Source organism: Stegastes partitus, unplaced genomic scaffold (genome assembly GCF_000690725.1).
Source record: "Stegastes partitus isolate 25-593 unplaced genomic scaffold, Stegastes_partitus-1.0.2 Scaffold236, whole genome shotgun sequence".
NCBI classification, from domain to species: Eukaryota; Metazoa; Chordata; class Actinopteri; family Pomacentridae; genus Stegastes; species Stegastes partitus.
Genome location: NW_007577967.1, coordinates 589198 through 601312, shown reverse-complemented (window position 1 = coordinate 601312; position 12115 = coordinate 589198).

Here is a 12115-nt window from a genome sequence, read left to right as displayed (position 1 = left end):
TCACTCAGAGAGAATAAATATGCATGAAGATGTTTTGATGATTGGTCCTGATTTGCTGCCAAGTGTGATTTAAGCTGCTGCTACGGTCAGGAAAGGGACTGGTGAAAGAGAGACGCTTCTTAAGACTGATTTAAATCCCAAAATCTAAACAGAACCTCCTCGACACAGCCCTCGGTGTTGTACATATGTGTAGGTAGATTGTTTTTTTCTCTGTTTTCAGGTTACACCCTAAAAAGCAGCAGGAGTGTCCAGGCGCACCTGTAGCCGCTCTGCAATTATGGTGGGGCTTAAACGACAGCCAACCCTGGTCATGGTTGCCAGAGGGACAGATCGGCACTTTGTGTGATGTTGCCAAATGCTTCATCGCTTTGCTTTCTAAGAAGCCGCTTGATTAATTTTTTGCTTTAACTGTAAATGTATATATATATATATTTTGTTCCAGTTTCCTCTTCCTTTAACCCGGTTTTCATCACATCTTTTGTTACTCCCCTCATCCCCTTGTTCACAGGGACAAAACACTCCTGTAGAGCAGGTTAGCTGTGCAGCATCAGTTACCATGGTGATCTAACAGGTTAAAGACAGCCACCTTCATAACAGGGAAAACTCTGACTAAAGGCTCAACATACCTCACTAACCCATCATTCTTGCTTAGCAGTAAACTCCTCTGCTGACAAACAACTGGGCTGCATTCCAAATCTTTTTCGTTTTATCTGAAGTACATGCGACAGCTGAGTTAACAAACTATGAACTGCTTCATGCAGTATACATGCAGTTGGAACATACGACTTGCAAACTGCAAAATCCAAATGGATGTAGTAGGATATCCTGGTATTTTCGACATCCTATATTTGACAAATTATTTATTGGGATGTGCTGAATCTTTTCCTGGCCTACTATATAGTATGGATGTATGGATACTAGAGCGTGTCTAATTTTGTTTCCAGCTTGTTCTACTCTCGCTACGCAGTCAAGTTTAATTCACATTCTCTATTTCTTTCTATTTAGTGAGATTTCAAAAGTTTGCTGGACATTTATATGGAAACACAGCCACTGTACCACTGCAGGAAGTCAGAATGTTAAGAAAACTGACATTGAAGGTAAAAAAATGCACTTAAATGTGAACCTGGGTTTTGAAAAATGGACTTCTCAGGCTTTATTTCTTTCAACAGCACTGTCTTTTCTTTTCATCAGCTGTCTTTTTATTCCACAACAGTTCCTGGATGAGCTCACCTTTAATAGTTTGAGTGCCACATGAAATTTGTCTCACCGAAAGAACTGAAGGTGTTGTAGCTCCGCATTTGGTGTTAATTAAGTTGTTGCAACACTTTCTTTTCACTTTTGTCGTTCCGTCTCTCCCCTATCCTTAACGGCACACAAAAGCTTGATACGACCCGTAACAGTGATTTATCTCCGACATGCATTTAAATTGTCAGCCGGCGCTGACGCCAGCCTGTGCGCCTCCAACGAAAATGTCAAGGCTCCATCCTTGCCCCTCTGCTTTTAACTCTCTCAGGTTTGACACCGAGTGAGCAGCGGCGGATTGTCTGAAATGGAGCGCTAATTGGATTGTCATATTTTCACACTGGGGACTACAAGTGAGGGAGGAGAAAGGCTTCATGCAGTGGCCTTGTTTGATTCTCTCTTTTTTTTTCTCCTCCTCAATCCTCTTCTTTGCCCAATGAGATTTTTTTTTTTCTTCGTGTGACTAGTCGGAGCTTAAGCCTTAATGTCCTCTGCAGTACATGAAAAGAAAGCGGCTATCACTCCTTTTGGTTTTCGTCCACTTCCAATTTCTAACAGATCAATTCTCTCCCTCTCTCTTCACACCGACCCTCCTCCTCCTTTTCCCTCCTCGACACCAGCGGGACAAGATACTGTTGCATCTAAAGCACCACAGTGCCATAAGTCATTTTTTACAGCTGCCTGGAGGGCCATATAATCCCCGCCACCGCCCTTCTCCCACAAACACACACACACACACAGGCGAGTGGACAGTGGAAGGTCAGGTCAACAAAGCAGGAGCAGAAAGAGCCAAAGACGGGGTGGGGGTGCTGCCATTATAACAAACATCAGAGTCCTCTGGGACACTGGCCAGCTCTGGTGTAAATGCGCCGTTAAAGGTACACGAAATGTCAAGAGAGGAATATAGGAGGCTGCACAGATTGAACGGTTGCATTTAAAGCTCGATAAAACATTGGAGTTTTCATTTTGGTGCAGAGATTTCAGGTGGAATGCAGAATTTACGTTTGGCATCACAGCAGAAGAGTTCCAGGACTTTTGTTCTCAGTTTCCCCGTTAATTGTCATCGACGGTGTAATTTCAAAAAGCGTGAAAGCCTCTCAGGTCATGTGGAGTCAGAAGAGGGTGACCAACATGCGGAGCGAGCAGAGAGCACCTTCAAGGCTACATTTGCGCTCACTGAGAAAAGTCCTCACCACACATTGTGCTTTTTACCTTTTGAGGATTATCAAGTATCCCCTCTCAGCGGCAGCAGCACTGTAGGTGGGAGTGTGGTGGGAGGACACGGCATTAGAGGGAAGATAGCCGGGGCTGAATCTCACCCTGTGTCAGCGAAAGGAGTCCTGGTAAGCCAGACCTGACAGTGAGTGCCAGAGGAGGTTCATGGAGTGACAATGGAGCGATTATGAGGTCTGGAGTGGTGGTGGTGGTGGTGGTGTTGGTGGTAGTGGTGGGGGGGGTGTCATGCCTGGCTCTCCACTGGGGCTGTTATCAGACAGGAACATGGCAGCTTCAAGTGCCGGGAGATTGGGTTAGGCTAGGTGAGGTTAGGAGGACTGTCACTTGGAGCAGGAGAAATCTTCCCAGTTGAAGTGTCCTTGACGACAATTCCAAAGGTTCGTAGCAACAGCATTGAGCCCGACCTCTGACCCCAATGGAGCACGATGGAGATCCTTTAAAAGCAGCAAATCTGTGGCTGACATTTGTTTTGGAGAACACCTAAATCCTGTCTGCAAATAGAATTGTTAACAAAGGACAAATGGTTGAGTCACGCCAGTTAAAATATAGTCATGTATATGTAGTGTGACACCTTGTACCGAACATGTTGGCAAGCAGATGTTGGAAAACTGAATAGAATTATTAGAAGAAAAAAAAAATGTTCAAGTTATTTTGGCTTTGTTAAGGTTGCCTCAAATATGCATTATGGGATATGTGGATCCTTTATGCACCAAGCACCAATGCATCACTGACATAAAGAATACATCTTTGTTATCATATTAGATAGTCGTAGTTGTAAACTAGGTAATGGATCATACTTACATGGTGGCAGGAGGTTACACTCTGGGTCCTGTGTGTTTTAAAATGATTAGGTAATTTCATTTATTTATTTTCCCTTTAGGAATGCCTTTAAAAGAAAAGAAAAAAAAAATCTGTTGCCATTTTCAGACAATTATATTCACACTGTTAGCACTATGAAGCTGGGCTTTTCAAGGACCCCTGCTTAGTTTGTGTTATGCACAATAAATGCACAATATGCCTTTTTGTGGTGTAGAGAAGACTGGACACTTTGTGTTTGGGTAGGAAGCAGGGATTGTAAACACAGTTTTCATAGGTTAAACAGAGTCGACAGCTTCAGGCAATGCAAATCTAAAAGTTAAACGTTATGGGACTGTTTAATTACATTCCATTACAACCATGGACTGTATGTCAAAGATCGATGTAGAAACTATGATGTCACCCGTTGATTGAAGGACTTCAGGTTTGAAGCCTTGAGTTTGAAACCTGGCCGTCGTCATCTTGCTCTTTTGAAACCGGACCTAACGGGTGAGGGCTGATCTGACGGAGAAGGACACAATATACAACATTCTGGTGGTGAACTGTCAGTCACAAGGTTGTCCTGCCCCCAAACATACCCTGTTAGTGTCTGTTTTCCTCTAAATAGGATAGTATTGTACAAAAAGAACATCATATTGTATTGAAGGAGACGTGAAACTAATGTCTGACTCCATGAACTCATTAAAAAATGTTTACTGAGGTAACACATTTCTGTACCATCAAGCTTCTTTTTGCACCCAGTGGAGTCGCCCCCTGCTGGTTGTTAGAAAGAATTCAGTTTTTTGGCAGTTTTCAGACCCTGAGACTGTGTCCATGTTTTAAATGCTGTCCTTAGAACCAAAGGGAGCTGATTTCAGCAGGCACAGACAGACCAGGGACAGGGATTAGAGTGGTGAACAAGAGCTTCATCTGACTGTGATCATCACATTTCAGACACTCCTAAGGGTTGATGTTATAGCAACAAGATGCACAGTTGTTCATCTTTGGGGTTATGTGCAGAGCAGATGCTGGCAAAGCCACAGTAAAATCACCTCTGAATTACTTTTATGCATGATGTGTTAGCTTGTGAGAAATCACAGTCATTTAGGCAAAGCCAGCCTGACTTTCAGTATCTTGGTTCAAAGCCCTGGTTGTGTCACTGCGTTAATGTTTGATAATGCATACATAATACATATTTGAATGTGGTGCGTGTCTCCTCAGAGATAAATCAGGTGAACATGCTGTATTGGCAGTTCAGTGTAAGAGAGACAGCGGTTCTCTAATGTCCACAGGCCACAGACATGGGTCCTGGCGCTGCACACCGACCTAATCAATGTGCTCATGGCTCCCTGCCTGCTGGCTAATGAACAGCTAATGCGCTGCTTTCCCGCTGTTCTGAAAAGCTCCCACTTTGAAATTGCCACAGTGATGATTACCTCCTCCATATTGCATGAGTTTGGATGTAAACGAATTTGCTCCACCCCTTGCGTACCCGTCTCTCTCCCCTCCTGATGTGCCGAAGCCTAATTTTTTCATACAATCGTGATACTTTGGGAAGCGGGTGTAATTTTTCTCCCCTGCAGACATGGGAGCTGCCATGCTGTGTTTGGTGCAACAGGAGTTTGTGTATTCGTAGCAGTATCTCGATTTTCCTGCACCAAAGCTGCCCTTGGAAGACATGAGCTCAGAGAACAAGCCTCTGTGTTCAATTTCTCGAAACAAGCACTTTCGGCTGTTTTGACACTCGTGTCGGTGCTGTTTTCCAGCTGCTGCACTTGTTTTAGCATCACTGCAAACACTGATTCAGCACAGCATCAGCATACTGCTTTTAAATGCCTCGACATCTCCCTGAATAAACATATACGACCGCATTGTTTATCCAGTAGGCTAATTGACTAATTGTTTAACCTCATGCAACTCTGGCTGGTGCTCTCAGCAATGCCAGTCATTCATTAACTCTGCCTTTGTGCTTTTCTTTCCCTCTCTGTAATCCACATTTGTATGTCACTGCCAGCGCTGCGATAATTGCAGAGCAAGATAATTGTTTACATACTGCAGGACACAAGAACTGACGGCACAGCAGAGCTCTGTGTCACAGAGGAAAAAAAGTCATTTTCTTGTGGAGGCCAGGTCCTCAGGCGACCTTAAAGGAAAGCAAAGAGTTCATTGGGTCTGCGCAGCTTATTGGATTGATGACGGATGATACATTAATGACTGCAGCATGTGATCTCTCTCTCTGCGTGCTCTCAGGCTTTATGTAACAGCGGCAGCCCCCAGACAACAAACACAACGTTACAAGGTTTGCTTTCGGATCAAACTGGCGCAGCGCTTTCCTGTCCGTGTCACCGGCTTTGTCGTGAGGTTTCAAAGAGCATATGTCCTGATGAAAGAAAGCAGCATTTTGTCTGATGGATTTTCTTCTTTAGGAGATTTTGAGTGATTTTTGTGCCACAGATTTAGTTTAACTGTCGCCACTGTAAATGTTCATTTTTATCTAGTGGCTTTTGACTTTAATCTTGGGAACCTCAAAACTCACTAAATGGGTTTGAAAGGTGTGTTATCTTTTTTACAAAAATCACTCATTTTAGTCCATTTATCAGTCAGACACTTTAAAAGCAGAAAGAATTTTCACCAGTTGAGCCGCTCACCCTGTGATGTGGCGCTTCATCAGAAACACCGACTAAATATGAGCTTAAAATCGTGATACAGTATTTCATCAAAGTTACTTTTGTGTCACTTTAAAATTTGCCAAAAAATAAGCTATTTGTGCTGAAATAATTCTGTAAAAAAATTCTTCTGTGCTTGGTGCAAACATGAAGCTATGAGTGACTAAGCTGTGACCAAAAGTCACATGACTAAAATGTATTCAGTTTTTTTTGGTCGAATTTGTTAACTGCAGATCGTACTTACACAGGGCAATATGGAATTAAATTAAAAATATAATTTAAAAAATATCTATAGAAATATATGTATTTTTTTCACCAAGTATACACTCGTGGGCAGCTGGAAAAATTTTGTAGCAAAAAAAAAAAAGGAAAAATGTATGTAGGACAATTTATAGCATCATAAAAAAGACATTTCTGAGTTCTCTGTCCTCGTAGCCATCATTGTGCTGTTTCCATAGAGGTGCAGGTCTTTATACTGCAGTGAAAAAAATGAGCCCACAGTGAGTAGAAATATGACAGAAACAAAAATACCCAGAATCCTGCTTGGAGTTCAGGAGGTTAAGTGAAATGTTTTATTGTTATCAGGGTAAACTCTGAATTCTGCAGTCATTTGTCGTGCCAACTAAACTCCCTTCACCGCGAGTGATACTGCCGACCACTTCAGCTCTGCTATTTCTAATAGCAGCGCACTGAGTGTTTATTAGTGTGTGTTAATGCTTTTCAGCGCTCAAACCTGACCAACATGAAGTATGATTTTGGGCAAATTAGGGTGAAGGCAGCATGCACGCTCGGCATCATGGGATTCCTAAATGGTGTTTCCATAGCAACAGTGATTTTCCCCCACACTGCAGGTGATTATTCTGTGGTGGTCCACCCGGCCGTGGCCTACCTGTGGTGGTGGTGGGGGGGGGTTGAGGAGTGAGGTCTGTAGTCTTTCATTCTTCCATTAACCTTTGTTTATGAAGGGAGGTCCTGTGAGAATCAGCAGCTCTCATATACACTGAGCAGTAAAAGCAATGATAATACACTTTAAGTAAATAAAAACACAGCGATACGAAGACAATACAGCTCTATCAAATGATCATAGCGCTCTGTTACAGCTTTGTAATCTAACAGGTTGGCGATTTAATTTGTAATTCCGCCGCAGTTCAGGGTGCAGCAAAACATTTTCAAGTGTTTCAGCTTCTAAATCAATCTGGGTGGGTGATCAGAGACTGTTCTGACATCAGCGCGCTGTGCTGAAGGTGGGATTCACCTTTACCTAAACCACTGGGACACCCCCCTTTGTATTTATTGACCTGGCAGAGGGAAGAAGCGTGTCTATGGATTAGCGAGTTCATTATACTCATTATTCTCAGAGCCGCGGCAGATAAATTACTCACAAACAAGGACGTTTAGGGGACCAGGTTTGGACGTGATCGGAAGAAGTGTACGAGACACCAGAAGTACTCCACACAGTGTGTTGTTATTAGAGTGCCAATGGCTGTCAGGAGCAGCTGAGTGATTGGCTCTGGTTGCTAGTAAACAACACGGTGGATTGGCCCAGTGTCTGATTGCAGGCCTTTGGGATTGCCAGCAGGAGTGAATACATTTCCGATACCCTAGTGGAGAGTTTGCCTCGGCGGGTGTAATCCAAACAGGAGTGTGAGCAGCAGCAACCTGCGAGTGCTAAATGAGACTGTGTGTAAGCTGATTGTAGGGTTTGATTTCCAGCTACTGATTCCACTTTTCAGCATCCAGAAATGAAATACATCTCTGCATTAAAATACAAATAGAGCATATTTCCTAACAAGAACACAACGTCATGCGTCCCAGTGTGACAACACTCAAACTGTCGCCTCAGAAACGAGCTGCTTTTATGGACCTTTTTATAGACTCCCAACAAAAAACCTGGCAAGACCGAGTCCACGGCTACATTTAGTGAGACTGAAGTGCCATTATTGAAACTAAGCCACAGTTTTAAATGTCTTTTCCCTTATCCTGTCTACTTTGAATTTTGCTCAATGTGTATTTGAATAAAGTCAATAGCTGAAACCTTATGGGCTTTAAATGTCCAGCAAAACTAATAAACGAGTAAGAAAGATGTTACTGTTTGTACATGTAGAAGTCTGATCAGGCGTGATGAGGACCATGAGCTTGGAGGAGCTCTAGGAAGGATTGAAGTTTATGAAGATAGTCATGACTGTTATACCGTAAATTTCCAACGATTGAGCGCCACCTGAATATCAGCCGCACCCACTAACTTTATAAAGAAAACAAGTTTTGTACATATACAGGCTGACCTTGTCTGTAAGCTGCAGGTGTCCATGTTGTAACATGAGATATTTACACAGAAAGATTTTTTAAACCTTTAATTAAATACGTACCGGTAACACACACAAATACACACCGTAAATGCTTTTTTCCGAACAGTTCCTGTAACACGGCTGGTTACGACACTAAAAACTACAGCAGCCTACCAGGAAAAGTCATTGATCGCTATCTTCATCTTCCTCCTGCACTAACACCACTAAAGTCGTCTTCTTCAGTGTCAGAACTGAACAGCCTCAGAATTACTTCGTCACACACTTCCTCAGACTCTCTTTCGTTGTCATTCTAAAAGTCACTTTTATCTTGAGGCAAATTTGTAAAACTTGTAAAAATCCAGAAATTAGCTGCATCATTGTTTCAGCCACAGTGTTCAAAGTGTGTGAAAAAAGTAGCAGCTTATAGTCCAGAATTTACGGTAATAATATTAACACAGTTAACATTTGCCAACATGGGAATTGGCACTGGCTCCATTGAGGCAGTGTTTGTTCTACAGGTTTTTAGACATTAACTGGAGGCATTATCAACCCCTGTTTCTATTATCCCAGGTCTGTTTGTGTTAAGCATGAAATTCGACCCAGTCTCACTCCCTCATTGTCACGTATGGCTGCTTTGTCAGGAGCCACTGGCATCAAATTTGAACATCGTGGGTGTCCATAAGCATCTCTTTTGAACACATGGGGTAGTTTACAGACCTAAAAAAAAATCTGTCAACATCTGAAATAGACACCCGAAGTCCACAGCTACGTGTTGTCTGCTGGTGACATCACTTTTGCTGCTTTTCAGGCAACGAGAATTTTGCCCTGTAACAAGTTTTTAATGTTGTGAAAACATGTATTTTAACCCGAACCATGATCTGTTCCTAAACGTAACCAAGTTGTTTTGGTGCCTAAACTTAACCAAAAAGTGAGTGAAAACAAAACTAGTGAGTCAAGTTTGAAAATCAAATGAAACTAAGTTTGAAAAAGTAATGGTCCGACCCAGGACATGAACCTTAGCCTCCTGGATGAACTTCCTGTTACTTGTATCTCTCAGACACCAGCGGCTTTGACAAAGCGGCGCTATTTGTCACCCTGGGAATGAAAACGAGTTGCATGTTTTGTTACACTTAGTATCGACTCGTTTCAGACTCGTCCACATGGTATTGACCTTTCAAAGCAGAAGCATTGTGGCAAAACGTTTCCCTGCTTTCCTTTTCTGGACCAAATGGGGTCTTGTTTTGTCGCACTCAATAACAAAATCTTGCATTTTCTGGTTTATCCAAAACGCAGACACGTATGTAATTATTGTCCATTGAGTTATCTTTAATTAAACCTTAGTTGTCTTCACTTGTACTTAAACTCACAGTTTTATTCTTTCCCTCGAGTTAAAGGGGTAATTTATTAGATTTTTGGGTCAAAAATGTTGATTACAATTTTTCTAGGCTGCATATTGAGGAGTATTTATATCTAAATCAGCGGTCCCCAACCACTGGGCCGCAGACCAGTACTGGGCCGTGGGTTATTTGGTACCGGGCCGCACAGAAAGAATAACAACGTTTTATTCTTTTTATTTCTAACACAGTCTGCAGGGCGTTTTATTTTGAAAAATGACGAGCTTGTCTTCCCATCAGTTCCGCACTTGACTGTCAGTTTTTATGTCAGTTAAACGAAGCCATCAGTCAAAAACAAACGTCTCAGGCGAGCTTCTTTGGAAAGTGGGAGAGACTCGATACTGAAACAGAAGAAACAGTAAACACATATTAAGCAATAAAAAATAATTTTATTTATTTATGAAACTTTTTAATAGAAAGAAACAATTATTTTTTATGTGGCTGATCCGTAGAAAAATGTCTAGCTTAAAACCGGTCCGTGGGGCAAAAAAGGTTGAAGATTGCTGATCTAGATGATGTAAGCTGGCTGTAAAGTGGTTTGGACAACCTACTTAAGGAGATGGAAGAATATCTGTAGAGTTGCGTCAATGGGATTCTGTTGTTGGTTTAATCCGTGTTAGTTGTGGTTTAGTTATTTAGTTTATGTTTTCTGGCTTTGCTCAGTTTGTGGTGTGAATGATCTTGGTTTTGGATGATGAGGTTCTTGAGACCTTCTGACCTTCTCGCACTGGTCTTGTCCATTGGATGTATCAACAGGGATCTTTAGGCACTGACTCTAGTTAGCTGTTCCACCATTACAGAGCTGGTATACTGGATAGCAATTTGCTGGAAGAAGCCCCTGTCATGGCATAACCCCTGTGGCCCCCAAACCAACCACCAACTTTATGAGAATCAGCTGACTCAGCAGTCTGCCGTAGCACAAAGCGGTCCTTGCATTTATTTTTTATCTGCCTTACATCACTCTTTCTTAATCACAGCTCAGTCAAACTACATAAGTATACATTGTGAATCAAAGCGTGGAGTTTTCCTGACCCTGCTGCTTTCCGGACAGTTCCTTACGATGTCAGATGGCTGAAAAAAAAAGAGCTAAATTAGATGTTGCTCAACTCTTGGGGATGAAGTCCAGCACTTTTCCAGCAACCAGACAGTATAAGTAGGACTCATGCCGTGGCTACTTCTGCGCCCCCATGTAGCTCACAGTATGCTCCACGGCAATGTATTTAAAGTTCACACGCTGCCTTCAGGAGCTGCCGGGAGATTCTGCTGGTGGATATCCATTCATCACGTCTGCCATGTCTGTCGCTGCCTGTTTGTTATTGTGGCTCCCTACATCCTGTATGGGGAAGCTTCGGCTGCTTTCACTCCGACTGCACCGCAGACTCATTCATCACGGGCCTGTTTTGTGCCTCTCCGTGTCTCGGCGATCGCTCTAAAGAGAGAAGGACTCGGAAATGGCAATAACAGCGCTGTTGTTGTAGGAGTCGGTTATATTCTGACAGGTGAACGTGTGGAATGATGGTAGATTACGTTGAGTATTTTTGGGCCCTCAGAAGTGGGACAGCTTTCTGGGTAACTGATGGGCTGGCCTCTTTTCCTCTGTGCGTTTCCAATGGAACTGAGTGAGACATTACTACTACTGTTACTACTAACCCTGCTTCTGCTGCTAATTTGTACTTTTACAGCCTCTACTGCTACAACTGCTGCTGCAGTAGGAGTTTATAATCACAGCCGGACACAGACCTTGAGATTTTGGAAACACTGGATGAGTTTTTAGGCCTGGAAGTCTTGAGTTTTTATGTAGTAACTCCAAACAGAAAATGGTCAGTGATAGGTTAACTTGGTGTCACAGTTCTGGTCTTAGTCCAGATTTGTGATCCCCGTTTCTCGCTTGTCTCATCCACTCACAAGACCCCAACCTTTTCTGCACCACGGACCAGTTCAAGCAAGACAGTTTTCTACAGCTCCAGCATTGCACACATAACAAATAATATACATACATATATATATATATATTTTTTTTTTTCTTTTTAATGAAAAAAGTGTCATAAACATATTACTTTTTATTGGTAAATACGTATTTACTTTTTCTTCTGTCTCGGCATCGAGTCTCCCTCTTTTTAAAGAAGCTCTCCAGAGAAGTTTGCTTTTTCATTCATTTCGGCAGCAGTTAGACTGTTTCGATTAACGGCCGCGCATGAAAACTGAAGAGAAACAGGTGGAAGTGACAGGAGATCAACTAGTCGTTTTTCAAAATAAAACATTCTGCAGGCTTCACTGGAAATAAACAAACCAATAAAGCATTTTTGTTCTTTCTGTGCAGCCCAGTACCGGTCCGCCGCCCAGTGGTTGGGGACCGCCCTGTTAGTGTCACTCTGCTGTCAGTCACCTGTCTGCCCCACCCACCTCCCAGTTCTCCAATCATCTCCACTGTATTTACACCAACCATCCTGTCATTGTGCTGCAAGGTGGCTCTGTGGTTAGCATCGTTGCCTCGCAG